Source organism: Salvelinus alpinus, chromosome 6, assembly GCF_045679555.1.
Source record: "Salvelinus alpinus chromosome 6, SLU_Salpinus.1, whole genome shotgun sequence".
NCBI lineage: Eukaryota > Metazoa > Chordata > Actinopteri > Salmoniformes > Salmonidae > Salvelinus > Salvelinus alpinus.
Genome location: NC_092091.1, coordinates 44,435,836 through 44,451,206, shown reverse-complemented (window position 1 = coordinate 44,451,206; position 15,371 = coordinate 44,435,836). Strand labels below are relative to the sequence as shown.

General features: G+C 42.7%; 1 long non-coding RNA gene across 1 annotated transcript; it reads right to left on the bottom strand.

The window, feature by feature from the left end:
• Positions 1–268: 268 nt before the first annotated feature.
• LOC139578742 (uncharacterized) lies at positions 269–5,000 on the bottom strand. The gene is made up of 3 exons (XR_011675606.1): positions 4,508–5,000; positions 3,952–4,079; positions 269–3,090 (listed from the first exon to the last, which is right to left on the bottom strand). It is a non-coding gene; the product is annotated as an uncharacterized lncRNA (long non-coding RNA).
• Positions 5,001–15,371: the final 10,371 nt, after the last annotated feature.

The following is a 15,371-nucleotide window of genomic DNA, read 5'->3' as shown; positions in this document are numbered from 1 at the left end:
GCCTATGTAATCATTCAGTACAATTTGCAACTATTATTATTGCAGGTAACTATGCTGTGTATGCAGTTATGCCTCGGCAGTCATGATGTAGAATGCCAGATAAGTAGACCATGTTAATCTACCCACATGTTAGGGTGTGAGATGTAAGATATACAAATTCGACGCAATCTAATACACGTAGAAAAATAAATGCTTGTAAGAGGTGTGGTGGCATTTTCCAGTATTACCAAATGAGGAGAGTTACAAACCACACACCAGTCAGTTATACTTAAACTTCATCTTTAATAATATGAGCTTTACAATAGCCCTTTGACTCTCAACAATTCACTATCTATAATGAATTTTGAGAGTCACTACAGAAGAATACAAAGATCTTTTATAGCCAAGATACACCCCTCTCAACTTACATGACGAACCACAGATCTTAGGAACTCTTCACAAAGGGACTTTTACTTGAGAAAGGAGTATCCCGTAGCCAGATTGCATTTGCTATAAATTAGCGCTCAGTTTGGTCTCGAAAACTAGGTTCTAATCTCGTTCCCGGTACTTCATAGTACCAAAACATTACCATAATGTAAACATTACCATAACTCAATTGTCCACTCTAGATACTACCATCTCAAGTAAACCCCCTCTTGACCCCACTCCTGGACAAGCTCACTGAGGGGAGTGAGCCTTTAGGTCATACACTATGCCAGGATAAGCGCACAGACATTGTGGAGACAAGTAATTCGTTCCCCATTAATCACGCCATCCCTTCACATGGTTTAAGAATAGGTAGACACATTCACATATGAAGACAATGTTCCATTCTGTCCTCTGTCCTTTCTGATATTCTGCATAGCACCAGGGACATGTGAAAGACAAGCCTGACCTCTCCCCTCTCTGGGCCCCAAGTGACTGAGCCCTAGAGAGGGAAAAGTGCAACTGCCAACACTATAGTCCAAAAGGATACATTCTAATGACAAGTATCTCACATAAGCATATTATGCAGATAAAACATCTTATTTATCTATGTTACCCAACTAATTCTGATTAATCCGCCACAGAGGACAATGTTGTACATTTTGGGGAATATTCAGAGGTGGAAACCTTCCATGGGAATTAATGGAAATATATGCAAATTAATATTAATGCCATTTAAATGTAGATGTTTTTGCATTGGATTTATTTACCAAATCATATGGAGACAGAAACATCAACCTTATACACCTTATCATAAGTAGACATAATTACAAATGATTAAATCCCTCTCATAGAAATAAAAAAAACAATTTAGTTAAGAATTGAACTTTAATTAAATGAGTTGACTCTTCACATGGGATGATTTCACTGAACAACAAAAAAAAGGGAATGTTGAATGATCCCCAATGATCAATTGCATCTCCCAAAAACATTTTCAACATACATCTGTAAAATGATAGTCTTGAAACTAAAGCTGGCCACCAATTTTTCAACACTTGTATTGGTCAGCCTGTTGCGTGCTTTGATGTGTGTGTTCCCAAACAAGGACCAGTTGCACTCTGAGGCGGCTGATGTTGGTGGGATTTGGAGGATGATGGAGCCAACAGGGGAAAGAGCCTCAGATCCACAAAGTCCCTTCCACCAGGTGGCTGATGAGATATGTTGGCACAACTGCCATATTGCATCTCCACCCCAAAGCCCTTGCTTGGAAGTGTACTTCGCCAGACTGCCAAGAACCTTATCCTCATCCAGGCCAAGGTGGCGAGACACAGTAGTGATGACGCCATAGGCCTTGTTGATCTCTGCACCAGACAGGATGTTCTTGCCATCATACTTGGGGTCCAAATGTACGCTGTGGCGTGTATGGGCTTCATGCAGAAGTCTTCACGCTTTTTGATGTATTTCAGAACTGCAGTTTCCTCTGCTTGGAGCAACAGTGAAGTGGGCAGGGCAGTACGGATTTCTTCTCTTACATCTGCAAGCAGATACTGAACATCAGACAGGATGGCATTGTCTCCCTCAATCCGTGCAATGGCTACTGCTATAGGTTTCAGGAGTTTCAGGCTGCTTACCACTCTCTCCCAAAATACATCATCCAGGAGGATCCTCTTGATGGGGCTGTCCATATCGGCAGACTGTGTTATGGCCATTTCTTGGAGAGACTCCTTCCCCTCCAAGAGACTGTCAAACATGATGACAACACCACCCCAATGGGTGTTGCTGGGCAGCTTCAATGTGGTGCTCTTATTCTTCTCACTTTGCTTACCTAACCATTTCCTTGGCTCTCTTGTAGAGTGTATCCATTGTTTTCAGTGCCATGATGTCCCCGAGGAGCAGATTCAACACATTAGCAGCACAGCCAATGAGTGTGATGTGAGGGTAGGACTCCTCTACTTTAGACCAAGCAGCCTTCATGTTCGCAGCATTGTCTGTCACCAGTGCAAATACCTTCTGTGGTCCAAGGTCATTGATGACTGCGTTCAGCTCATCTGCAATGTAGAGACTGGTGTGTCTCTTGTCCCTTGTGTCTGTGCTCTTGTAGAATACTGGTTGAGGGGTGGAGATGATGTAGTTAATTATTCCTTGCCCACGAGCATTCGACCACCCATCAGAGATGATTGCAATACAGTCTGCTTTCTCTAAGATTTGCTTGACCTTCACTTGAATTCTGCATCCAGCAAATGAGTAGATAAAGCATGTCTGGTTGGAGGGGAGTATGCTGGGCAAAGAACATTCAGAAATCTCTTCCAATACACTTTGCCTGTGAGCATCAGAGGTGAACCAGTTGCATACACAGCGCGAGCAAGACATTCATCAGCATTTCTCTGACTACGTTCCTCCATTGAGTCAAAAAAACTTCTGATTCCAGGAGGACCATGAGCTGTTTCTATCGATAAGGTGTCTGATTCATCATGTTCACCTCAAATAGAAGTAGAGGGACTTTTGTCAGAGGTTGCTTGTTGTGAGCTCTGAAGGAACTTTATGCACTTGACCAGATGATTCTGCATCTTTGTTGCATTCTTCACATATGATTTGGCACAGTATTTGCAAACGTACACAGCTTTTCCTTCTACATTAGCTGCAGTGAAATGTCTCCACACATCAGATAGTGTCCGTGGCATTTTCCTGTAAAGATTAGGGGGGAAAACATTTAAAAACAAACAAATACAATTCCATGTACAGATAAATAGGTAAGCAACTAATTTGTAAGATACATGTTTTTAAATTAAACATGTATGGAAACAGGTGAATTAACACTCTTCAGTTAGCAGGCTCAAGCAAGGTAAAACCCACATGGTAGCAAAAACTAACAAGCAGAAATTGTTAACAAGTTAGAAATGATTTAAACACACTTTGCTGTAGGCTACTATTGACTAGTTAACAAAAAATCATGTATGTCATATAAAATATATTCACCCCACCCAGTATTGTAATCAAAACTTAACAGAAAGTATGTAGTCCTTGGCTCAGACAGTGTAATAGTGTGGGCTCAATAGCAATCGCATTAGTGTGCAAGACCTTGAGAATCAGCTGTACATGTGATGGAAGAATTCACTGTGCATACAGAGGGTTGCAATTCCATTGAATTGGGGATAGTTTAACAAAATATGCCACAAGACCTAGAATTGCCTTTGCATCCCACAAAAAAAGTTCACTGTTATAAGCTAACTTTTTTGATGAATTTAAGAAAATTTTCCAAAATTCCCAGGCTTAACTTCTCATGGAAAGTTTTCGGAAAACTTTCGGAAATTTACCAGAAAGTTTCCGACCCTTTGCAACACTACTTGTGATGCAACTTCATGGGTTGGTTCTGGTTGACTTGGAGCAGTGGTTAATTAACTTGAGGTGTCCTGTGACAGAAAAATATAAGCAACAAGACAACAATGCCAAATTGGTCTTATATAGAAGAGAAAACAGTGATAACAGTTTTGATGAGCTGTGTTCATATGATTATTTCTGATAACCAGTAAGAAAGGACTGAATTACCATTTTCCAGGTGGTAAAGTGTAAAGCAAGGTAGATCCCTGAGGTTGAACACATTGTGCGTGGGTTTGCCTGCTGTGGACTGGAGAGCAGCAATATCCACTCATTTCTTTGCTGCCACCAACATCAGCCTGCACAACATAGAAAAAAGCTACATGAAAAACAACTGGATCCACCCTAGCCAGGGTCCCACACTATCATGCACTCCACACATTAGCCTATCCAGTAATAGAACCATCGAGTCACAATACAATACAGTGGCTATCCGTATTCCACTGTCAGCCTACCTCTGGCTCATGTTGTTCAATTTAGGGGCGTTTTCACATTTTAAATAAAGTTCCATGGAGCTTTTGTGACAATTACACAAAATATGTTTTGCTTTCACAAGACCTGAACATAACCATTTCAGGATGCAATTTGCGAGGTGCACATTCTACATGACGTAAGCAAACTTTTAGCTAACGTAAGCTAGCTAACGACAGACTCTGTGTTTCCCCTTTCGTCTGTGATGTTATTTTATTAACTAGCTAGCCAGCTAACGTTATAGCCAATCTCTTACCTCGATTTCACTTTCTGCAGGTCATAGACCGGCCCGGCGACATCCTACTATGGTTGGTAATGCTGTTTTCTTCAAATGTGTTCTTGTAACAATTACTGTTCTTCTTCGGGGTGGTTTACAGAAGTCATCATGAGAAAAATGCTCTCTGCAAAAATGCTCATAGATTCGACGTCTATGCAGAACAACTAGCTAAAGCCTAAGTAGATCTGGGTCATCCAAAGGAAGTCTGTGAAAAGTTATCGGACTATGTTTTTTCATTGCATTGCCGCATGTTGGGATTTTCATTAATATTCAGCGAATTACCTAACAACTATAAACTACTTCGGTCTACTGTTTCAGTGTATCCTTGTTGTTTCAATATGCTTTGTGTTGTAGTCACGACAGACAAAGATATATAGTTAAGCAAACTTTACTAGGTATGTTGTCAACCAGCACATTAATAAAGTAAGTAACAACTGGTTTCCGTTTCCTGTGTAACATCAATATGAGTAACATCAATATTGCTACGTTCCCTTTTTTTTTTTTTTTTTTTTTTAACAACAAAGGCAGACTCCACCCAACTTTGGCTTGTAGTCCATGTCTGCAATAAACTGGAATGTGAACTGAATGTTTGTTTACTGTCTCTGACTGTCCATTAATTATTATTATTTTTTACTTTCACACACATTCTTTCAGGTGTATAGGTCTTCGGATGGCCCTACCAGACCTTGTGTGGGGAGTGTTGATTACATCAGGAGGTGCTTGACCTGAGATTTTTGGATCTTCTTGTTGAGGTGCAGCGTTCACCTCTAGGTTGTGTTCAGCACCCTGCTGGGCGTCAGCTGGTGCTCTGTTTACTGGCTCTGTGCCAGGCTCCTCAACAGTGGGGAAATCCTCTATTTCTCTGCTCTTCCTCAGGTGTCGCCTGTTCCTCCTGAAGACTTGTCCCTGTTCTGTCTTCTCCTCGTAGGACCTTTGCTCCACAGGTCTGACTAATGTGGCCCTCTGCCACCACTGTTTCTGTCCTGTGAGTGGCTGACCTCTCACCCTGTCATCTCGTTGCAGCTCTGTGAGATCCTTAGCAGAGGTGTCGTAGTACTTTGCCTGTTTCTGTTGTCTTTCTTTGAACTTCTCCAGCTGACAGTTTGCCATCCCCGGTCTCAGAAGATTTTCACTCATTATAAGTAGTCTTTGTACGTCTTCCCATGAGCACCATTACAGGGCTGCTGTCTGTTCCTTGTTACGGGGTATTTCTGTGATCCAGCATGGCCAGGTATGGGTCAGCACCTGCTCTCTTTGCTTTTGCCATCAGTCTTATTGCTGTTTCCACTGCCGATTCCACTTTCCCATTACTTTGCGGGTATCCTGGAGACAATGTTTTGTGTGTAAAGTCCCAAGCCTTGCTGAAACTTCGCAACTCGTCTGAAGAGTACTGGGGACCATTGTCTGAGTAAAGGATGTCAGGTATCCCATAGCGTGCAAAGTGTGTCTTCAGTTTCGAATGACCGTTTTCGACTTTGTGTTCTCCAAATGGTCCACTTCCCAGAAGTTGGAGAGATAATCAACTGTGATCATGTAGTCTCTGTCGTTGAACTGGAACAGGTCAGTCCCTATTTTTTTCCCAGTGCTTCGTGTGGCCTCAACGTTTCTTTCTGCTGCTTCATACCCCATGCAGTGCAGGTCTACATTGTGCCATGTATGTTCTCAGCTGTACATTCATGCCTGGCCAGTAGACACACTCGAGAGTTTTTCTCAGACATCCCTCTGTCCCTATGTGTGAGGAATGGATTCTCTGCATTATCTCTGACCTGATGGCAGTAGGCACAACAACTCGCTCACCTCCGAAGATAACTCCATTTTGCACACTCAGCTCATCTCTGTTGTGAAAATACATGGCTACTTTCAAGGGTACATGTCCTTTCACTTCAGGCCACCCCTGCAGGATCATATTTTTCAGTGTCTGGAGCTCCCTGGTCCAGCTCAGTGGCCCTCTGGATGTGCTTTAGTCTCTCGCTTGACACAGGGAGGTAGGTTATCATATTGATTGATTCCACTTCGACCTCCACAGGGCCTCTGTTCTCTTGTTCTGTGAGGTACGCCCTGCTCAGGATGTCGGCCAGCACGTTTCCCGGAACGTATCGGAGACTGACCTCGTAGTTTTGGAGTCGCATGAGCATGTTTTCTAGTCTTTTTGGTGCGCTGAGGAGAGGCTTTGTCATGATGCTCTCTATAGGCTTGTGATCTGACTGCACTTCCACAGTTCGTCCATATGTAAGTTGGTGGAACCTCTCCATGCCAAACACCACTGCAAGCAGCTCCTTCTCTATCTGTGCATACCGTTTTTCAGTCTCTGTCAGGGTTCTGCTGGCGTATGCTATTGGTTGTCCTCCCTGCATCAAGGCTGCTCCTAACCCACTCTCAGAAGCATCACACTGTAGTACAAGCTGCTCTGTTGGGTTGTAGTATTTCAGCACAGGGTTCTGTGCAATGGTATCCCTGATTTTATTGAAAGCCTGCTCATGTCTCTCTGACCACTCCCACAGTGAGTCCGTGTGTTAGCTGTCGCAGTGGCTCGCAGAGCTCCGTGACGTGGCTGCAGAACTTGGCTAGGTAGTTTACCATGCCCAGGAAGCGCTGCACCCCCTGCACATCTGTAGGCCTAGGCATCTGTTTGATGGCTGTCACTTTTCCTGGGTCCACTTTCAACCCCTCTGATGTTAGCAGGTGGCTAATGTAGGGCACTTCCTTCAGCCTGAGCTACAGCTTCTCCGGATTCAGATTGATATTGAGCTTCCTGCATCTGTCCAGGAGCATTTTCAGGTTTTTGTCATGGTCCGGAGTCGCCGCTTCATCATTGTCTCCTTCTCCCACAATCAGGATGTCACCTGCAATGATTTTGACTCCTGGAAGACCTTCCATTGCCTGGTTCAACTTCCTCTGAAAGATCTCTGGGGCGGGACTGATTCCCATTGGCATGCGCAGCCACCTGTAGCGTCCCATGGGAGTAGAGAACGCGGTGAGATAGCTGGATTCCTCCTCCACTTCCACATGCCAAAATCCGTTTTTTTCATCACAAACAGAGAACATGCGTGCTCTGTTCAGATCTGGCAGCACGTCTTCTATAGTGGGAAGTGGGTAATGGCTCCTCTTGAGCGCCTTGTTGAGAGGTTTCGGATTAATATACACTCTTAGTTTTCCAGACAGTTTCTTCACTACGATCAGGCTGCTAATCCAATCTGTGCTTTTCTCAACTGCTTTCCTCATCCTTCTTTTCTCTAGACCACTGAGCTCCTCTTTGAGTGGTATATATAGTGCTACTGGCACTCTTCTCTTTGGCAGCTGGACGGGCTCCACTCGCTCATCCACTTCCAGCTTCAGTTTGCCGGGTAAGCATCCATCTCCCTGGAATACATCAGAGTACTCCTGTTTACTTTGCTCTTTAGTCCAGGATCCTGTTGTTTTCTCGATGGCCAGGATGTTGTGATGCTGCACAGTAATCAACTCCATTGCCTGGATAGCCTTGCTGTCTAGAATGGGCCTGTGCACATTCTTGTTGACTACGATGAACTCAACCCGGTAGGTTTTATTATTATTATTGCAATTACAATCTAGCTGAAATCTTTTGTTGACCAGCATGGTTGCAAAGAGAGCTGAATTGGGGTCTGTGGTTTTCCCCTGCACCACGTTGATGCTCTCTGACTTTGGCCCTAGTGTGATGCACAGAACATCCTCACCGCTCTCTGAGTCAGCTGACGCATTTTCCATTGCCAGGACTCTTTTTCTCTTGCTGGTCCCTGCACTTTTGCAAACCGTAGAAAAGTGATTGTTTTTTCCAGAGGATTAAAATTTTTGTCCATATGCAGGGCATTGTCCGTCCACAGTACCTGCATTGTATAATGCTCTGTCCCTCTGTAGGGTCTCCTCTCCCTGTGTTACTGCATGCACTGCTACAGGGCCCTGCACATTTATGACTTTAGCTCTCTGTCTGGACAGTTCTGCAGCTCTTCCAATCTGTATGCATTTCTCTAAACTGAGATAAGTCTCTCTGAGTAAGCGCTCTCTTAAGTGTGGGTCACACGTGCCAGACACAATCCTGTCACTGATAAGAGAGTCTGTGATTACTCCAAAGTTGCAGGTGGCCACTAGAGTCCTCAATTCAGTGAGATATTTGTCTAAACTCTCATCTTGGCCCTGACTTCGCATGAAAAAATTATATCTCTCAATTGTTTAATTTTTCTTGGGACCACAAAATGCATCCAGTGCTGCAATTACTTCCTCAACAGAGAGATTGTCTTTTGTACTGCCCACACATAGGGTCTCACAAATCTCTCTGCCTTTTGGGATGTATTCTTCATTTACATCGATGAGATCCAGGTTCTTTTGAGTACCGCTGCCACCATGTTTCAATATGCTTTGTGTTGTAGTCACGACAGACAAAGATATATATAGTTAAGCAAACTTTACTAGGCATGTTGTCAACCAGCACATTAATAAAGTAAGTAACAACTGGTTTCCGTTTCCTGTGTAACATCAATATGAGTCACATCAATATTGCTACACTTGTTGTGGCCTGAGTGTTTCCTGATCTTGTGAGCGACTGACAACGTAACGTTGGCTAGCTATACCTGTACCGGTAGCACTCTCCCCTAGGAGTTGGGAACGAGGAAGTACACGCATGCATGCGCATTAAATTATCGGTGCGGATAAATTTGGGAATGACACAATTTCATGTGTACAACATCTAAAGACCTGTATCACTATACTGAGAACTTTGCTGTTTCTAAAATGACGTATTTGTGTGTTTTTGGAGCCTTTGTTCATGTTTTTCGAGGGCCCCCGTACTGCACAACGAGGACGAGGAAGTGATTCGCTGTTTGGGGTTAGTTTATCCAAAGTGAAATCACAGAAAACGTGTTTGGATCCTTCTATAACATGTCATTTATGTCAACTATAGAGATTTGGTTGTAAAATATTTTAAAAACTTTCAAGCGTGTTAACCCTTGCAAGGATGCCAGCCCAGATGGCATCCCAAGCCACGTCCTCAGTGCATGCGCAGACCAGCTGGCTGGAGTGTTCATGGACATATTCAACCTCTCCCTATCCCAGTTTGTTGTCCCCACTTGCTTCAACATGTCCACCATTGTTCCTGTACCTAAGCAAGCTAAGGTTTCTGAATTAAATTATTATCGCCATGTAGCACTCCCCTATGTCATCACGAAGTGCATAAAGAGGCTAGTCACGGACAATAATCACCTCCACCTTACCAGACACCCTAGACAGATCCATGGACGACGCAATCGCCGTTGCACTGCACACCGCCCTATCCCGCCTGGACAAGAGGAAAACCTATATGAGAATGCTGTTCATCAACTACAGCTCTGCTTTCAACACCATAGTGCCATCCAAGCGTGTCACTAAGCTCAGGGCACTGGGTCTGAATTCCTCCCTGTGCAACTGGGTTCTAGACTTCCTGACGCGCCGATTTAAAGTTTGCTGACGACATGACAGTGGTAGGTTTGATTACCAATGACCAGACAGCCTGCAGGGAGGAGGTGAGAGCCCTGGCGGAGTGGTGCCAGGAAAATAGCCTCTCCCTCAAGAAATTTGGCATGGCCCCTAACAAGCTGAGAAACTGCTAGATTGAAGTGGCACAATTACGTATAACTGTTTATACCATAGCACTGTTGAATACTCGTTTCTGATTGGCTTGAAGGGCATTCTAGAGTGTGCATTATTTCCCTATAACGCACAGAATAATTCAATGGCTATGAAGTTCATTCTTACATGTTCTATTTTTGAGCTGCTAATGAAAGCAAAAGTCAAATTGAAAACATTATTGGCATTGTTGAATTCGATTTTTCATAATAACAAGCTAGGGTGATGATTTGGGAAGCTAAACTAGCAAGTGTTTGTTTGGTTACCAAGGCAACTACTGTAGCTATCTAGCTAGCAAGTGAAATTGCTAGCTACTTCAGTGGATGCTGTCAAATTTTACTGGCAAATGAATAAATGTTTAGCGGCAAATGTGTTCATTTATAGCCATGGTATAAATAATCAACTCAGGGCTCTATGCATTCTGTGGAAAATAATGCAACTCTGTGGAAGGTCAGTTCCACTCCACTAATGCATCGTGGAACACACCTTCCACATGTGCATTATTTTCCAGAGAACGCATAGCCCCTCAATGATTATCCTTTACTTAACTGACATTTATGGATGAAGTCCATCATGAATATAACCATCCTAAAAAAATTAAAATGTTTTTTGGAACTAACAGCTGACTGAAGACGGGACAACCCGTCTTTTTTGCGGTAATATAACATGGACTCTTAACAACTGCATGGTCCCTGCTGAAACAAACAGAGTCTTCAGTTGCCTAGGCAACCATTCTATTTCTATGGCAGCACATGCAGTCAGGAGTGGAGGATAAGAGAAAATGTGTGTCTTCGAACGGTTTTGCTATTCGAACAGTTAGTACGGGGACCGCGGTCATGTGGCTGGCCAATTACCATCATTCAAAATTCCACTCCAAGACATTTACAGCACTCGGTGTCAAAGGAAGGCCAAGAGCAGGTATTCCCTTAGGGGTACGCGCAATACCGTCGGGGGTACGCCAAATAAAAATGTGATTCACATAAAAAATATTTTTAAAACAGTCCATTTATATTTTCCAACGAGGCTATACATTCTCGCCTGAGTAGCCTCGTTTCACTGCCAAAAATAATATGAAACCATCTAGTGTTCAGCAAAATAACAGCACAATGTCAAATACAGGTAACCTAGTCAAATAATTAACATCCAATCACATTAACCGTTCCTCTCTCACGGGAATTCCACCAAACGTAGCTGCTGCTCATGTTGGTATCTGTACTGATGACGCAAAAGCCATGACAGGCAGACATAGTGGAATGGTAACGCTCGTGCAAGCAATTGGTCCCGACACCACTTGGGTACACTGCAGCATCCACCAAGAGGCTCTTGCTGCCAAGGTAATGCCTGACAGCTTGAAAGACGTTTTGGACACTACAGTGAAAATGGTTCACTTTGTTAAAGCAAGGCCCTTGAACTCTCGTGTATTTTCTGCACTATGCAATGATATGGGCAGCAACCATGTAACGCTTTTACAACATACAGAAGTGTGCTGGTTATCAAGGGGCAAAGTATTGACACGTTTTTTTAAATTGACAGACGAGCTTAAAGTTCTCTACTGACCACAATTCTTTACTGACCAAGGCAGCAGCTACTCTTCCTGGGGTCCAAAAAGAGATAAAACATTATATCATACAAAACATTGTGCATAATCCCAATTTACATTGCTCCATTATTGCATTACAATACTACATTATATTACTATAATGGTGTGTGGGTGTGTAGAGTGTGTGTGTCTCCACAGTTTGCGTTGTGCGGTGAGGTATTGTTTTTATCTGTTTTTTAAATCTCTTTTTACTGCTAGCTTGAGTTACCTGAGGTGGAAGAGTTCCATGTACTCATGGCTATATACTGTATAGTACTGTATGTTTCCTAGCCTGTGTTCTGGACTTGAGGACTGTGAAGAGACCTCTGGTGGCACGTCTTGGGGGTATGTATGAGTTTCTGAGCTGTGCTTTAACTGATTGAACAGACAGTTCGTACTTTTAACACATCAATACCTTTCACAAAGACCAGTAGTGATGCAGTCAATCTTTCCTCTATTTTGAACCAGGAGAGATTGATATGCATGGTGTTGATATTAGCCTTCCATGTACATTTAAGGGCAGACGTTCTGCCCTGTTCTGGGCCAACTGCAATTAGCCTATGTCCCCCTTTGCAGCACTTACACTAGTGTTACACCAAGCAGTTTAGTCTTCTCCTCAACCACATTATTAATTACTAGATTACTAGATTTAGAGGAAGTTTAGTGTTTAACTAATAATTTGTCCCAAATACAATGCTAAGTTTTTTAATATATTTAGGACTAGCTTATTACTAGCCACCCATTCTAAAACTGACTGCAGCTCTTTGTTAAGGGTTGCAGTGATTTAACTTGCTTACATGTATAGTGTTGAGTCATCGGAGCCCATAGACACACAGGCTTTATTCAATGCTAGTGGTAGGTCATTAGTAAAAATAGAGAACTGTAGAGAACCAAGACAGCTGCCTTGAGGAACACCACACTCTATCTGGTTTCCATTAAAGAAAACCCTCTGCCTTCAGAACGTATTCGATTTCCTTGACTAATTCCACATTTTGTTGTTACAACCTGAATTCAAAATGGATTAAAAAAAAATTCTTCACCCATCGACACACAATATACCATAATGACAAGGTGAAAACATGTTTTTAGAAATGAAAAATATAAAAATATAATTTACTTAAGTATTCACAACCCTGAGTTTAAAAAAAACAACCTAGTCCTTGCTGATGACAAGCAGGAATCCACTCTCTCTACAATAAGAGCCCTGGCATGAACATATCCCTTTGTATTTTATAGATGTGCTCTCTCTGCATGAAATAGATATGGTATTAAACACCGTGGGGGAAAAAATGTCCTGACTGAACGACCAGAAGCCTCAATATATATGTAAATGTGCCCACTTACAAGCACAAAAGAGAAAATGGAAAAAATGGCCCATTAAATTTTCTGAGGTTCAGGCTATGGCTGTTTATTTCCCAGGTGCTTTGTTTGGTTCAGATAGAAATGTATTTCATTATTGATGCATAGGTGACTGCCTGAGATCTACCCTCCAAGCCAATAAAAGCAGCCTATATATTGTGGGTTTGTTCGGTGGCGTGGATTGTGTGTGTGTGTGTGTGTGTGTGTGTGTGTGTGTGTGTGTGTGTGTGTGTGTGTGTGTGTGTGTGTGTGTGTGTGTGTGTGTGTGTGTGTGTGTGTGTGTGTGTGTGTGTGTTGCGGTCCTTGACGGTAGGAGTTTAGTGGCCCTATGTGCTGCAGTGTGTGTATGTGCACTACAGGTATTTGTGTGTGTGTCTTGTCTCCAGGCCGAGGGAATCCTGAAAAATCTCAACATCTGGAACAACACCATGACAGAGGTATGTTAACCTAAATCTAACTGCCCTGATCAGAGTGAACTCACAGCTACCCACAGTATATCCAAAAGCAAGACAGACAGGTACCATCGTTCTTAGAGAATGGTGAGCCTGAACTATCCAAGTCCTTGGGGAGTCCTCATGACTGACATTTTGACCCATTCCTGCTGAGTTTGCCATACACTAGTCAACACATTCTAACCTGTAATAATGACATGGCTTTGACTCATTTTATTATAGGGCTCCTGTATTGTGCCTTACCATCAATAGTGTTTTCACTTGCACACAATTCAAGTCCATCAAATTGCATTTGTCACATGCTTCATAAACAACAGGTGTCATGACTTTCCCTCCTGGGTGAGGATCAGAGAGAGCCCCCCTCTCTCCCACCAAAGAGGAGGGGGAAGGGGGGGGGGTTGGCCAGTTTTATGATGGTCGTAAATACCTTGTAGGAACTCTCTCTCCCACTCTGCAGAAATGGAATTAAAAATACCTTTGTTGCAACAGAGAGAGACTTTGCAGTACTGTAACATCAAAAGATTGGACATTGAGACAATATTCCCAACACAAAGTCCCTCTCCAGCTGTTTATGCACTGTTAGCCTAGGAAACGCGAATGAAGACGAGAGACATAGAACAATTTCCTTTCACCACTATAGGTATCTCTAGGGTATCTATTTTCAACAAACAGAGTGAAGAATAAGGCCCATTGAACACTGCATGGTACACCTCTGGAAGAATCGTTCTACTAGACTCTCCGAGACCAAGAAGCTACGACGACCAGAGACTTTCTGTCGACTGACTCCACAAACTGATTGGGCGTTTTCAACAGAGCGAGACGACAAAGACATACAAGCGTAAATATGTACCTTGCATTTCTAAATCCGAATGAGCGGTTGTTGGCATACTAAATATCCATATTTACAATGAGTCTATTATTCAACTGTATGTACGATAGTTGAATTCCTTTGTCTCTCCTCCTCCCTCCCCCCCCCCCCCCCCCTTTCATTGTGTAACAAGCCATCATATCAGGTTAGTCCACTAGGGACTTTTCATTGCATCATGTTAGTAACCAAAGTATATCTATCCTGTGTGTGTGTTTATGTAATTCTGTGTGATTATTTAGTTAGTTAGTAAATAAATAATTAAGCCAATTTGTGTATCGCTGATTCATCATGGAGACTAGGGTTTGTGCAGATATGAAGTCAACAAGGTTCAGAATGAGACTGATGAGGTAATAGATGACTTGTATAACAATATATATCTTTAATTCAGGAAACAGTTAATTCAGGAAACAGTAACTCATTAAACAAAATTGTTCTGTGGTGCCCCAAGATTGCTAATGAGTTAATTGTTACATTATTAATTTAATCATCGTAATATTTAAACATAGTTAATTGATTTGATAAACTAATCGTCATCGCATTAATGGCACCAACGTCACGACACAGGTCTAGACTAACAGTGAAATGCTTACTTACGGGTCCTTTTCCAACAATGCAGAGTTAAAGACACACAAAAACAAAAGTAGAAAGTGACACAAACAATAAATACAGAGTGAATAACAAATAACATGGCTATATACAGGGAATACCAGTCCCGAGTCGATGTGCAGGGGTATGAGGTAATTGAGGTAGTTATATACATATAGTTAGGGTAAAGTGACTAGGCAACAGGATAGATAATAGACAGTAGCAGCAGTGTATGTGGCGAGTGTGAAAGTGTGTGTGTATGTGGCATCAGTTTGCATGTTGTGTGTGTGTGTGTGTGTGTGTGTGTGTGTGTGTGTGTGTGTGTGTGTGTGTGTGTGTGTGTGTGTGTGTGTGTGTGTGATGGTGGGGGGGGGGGGGTAGTAGAGT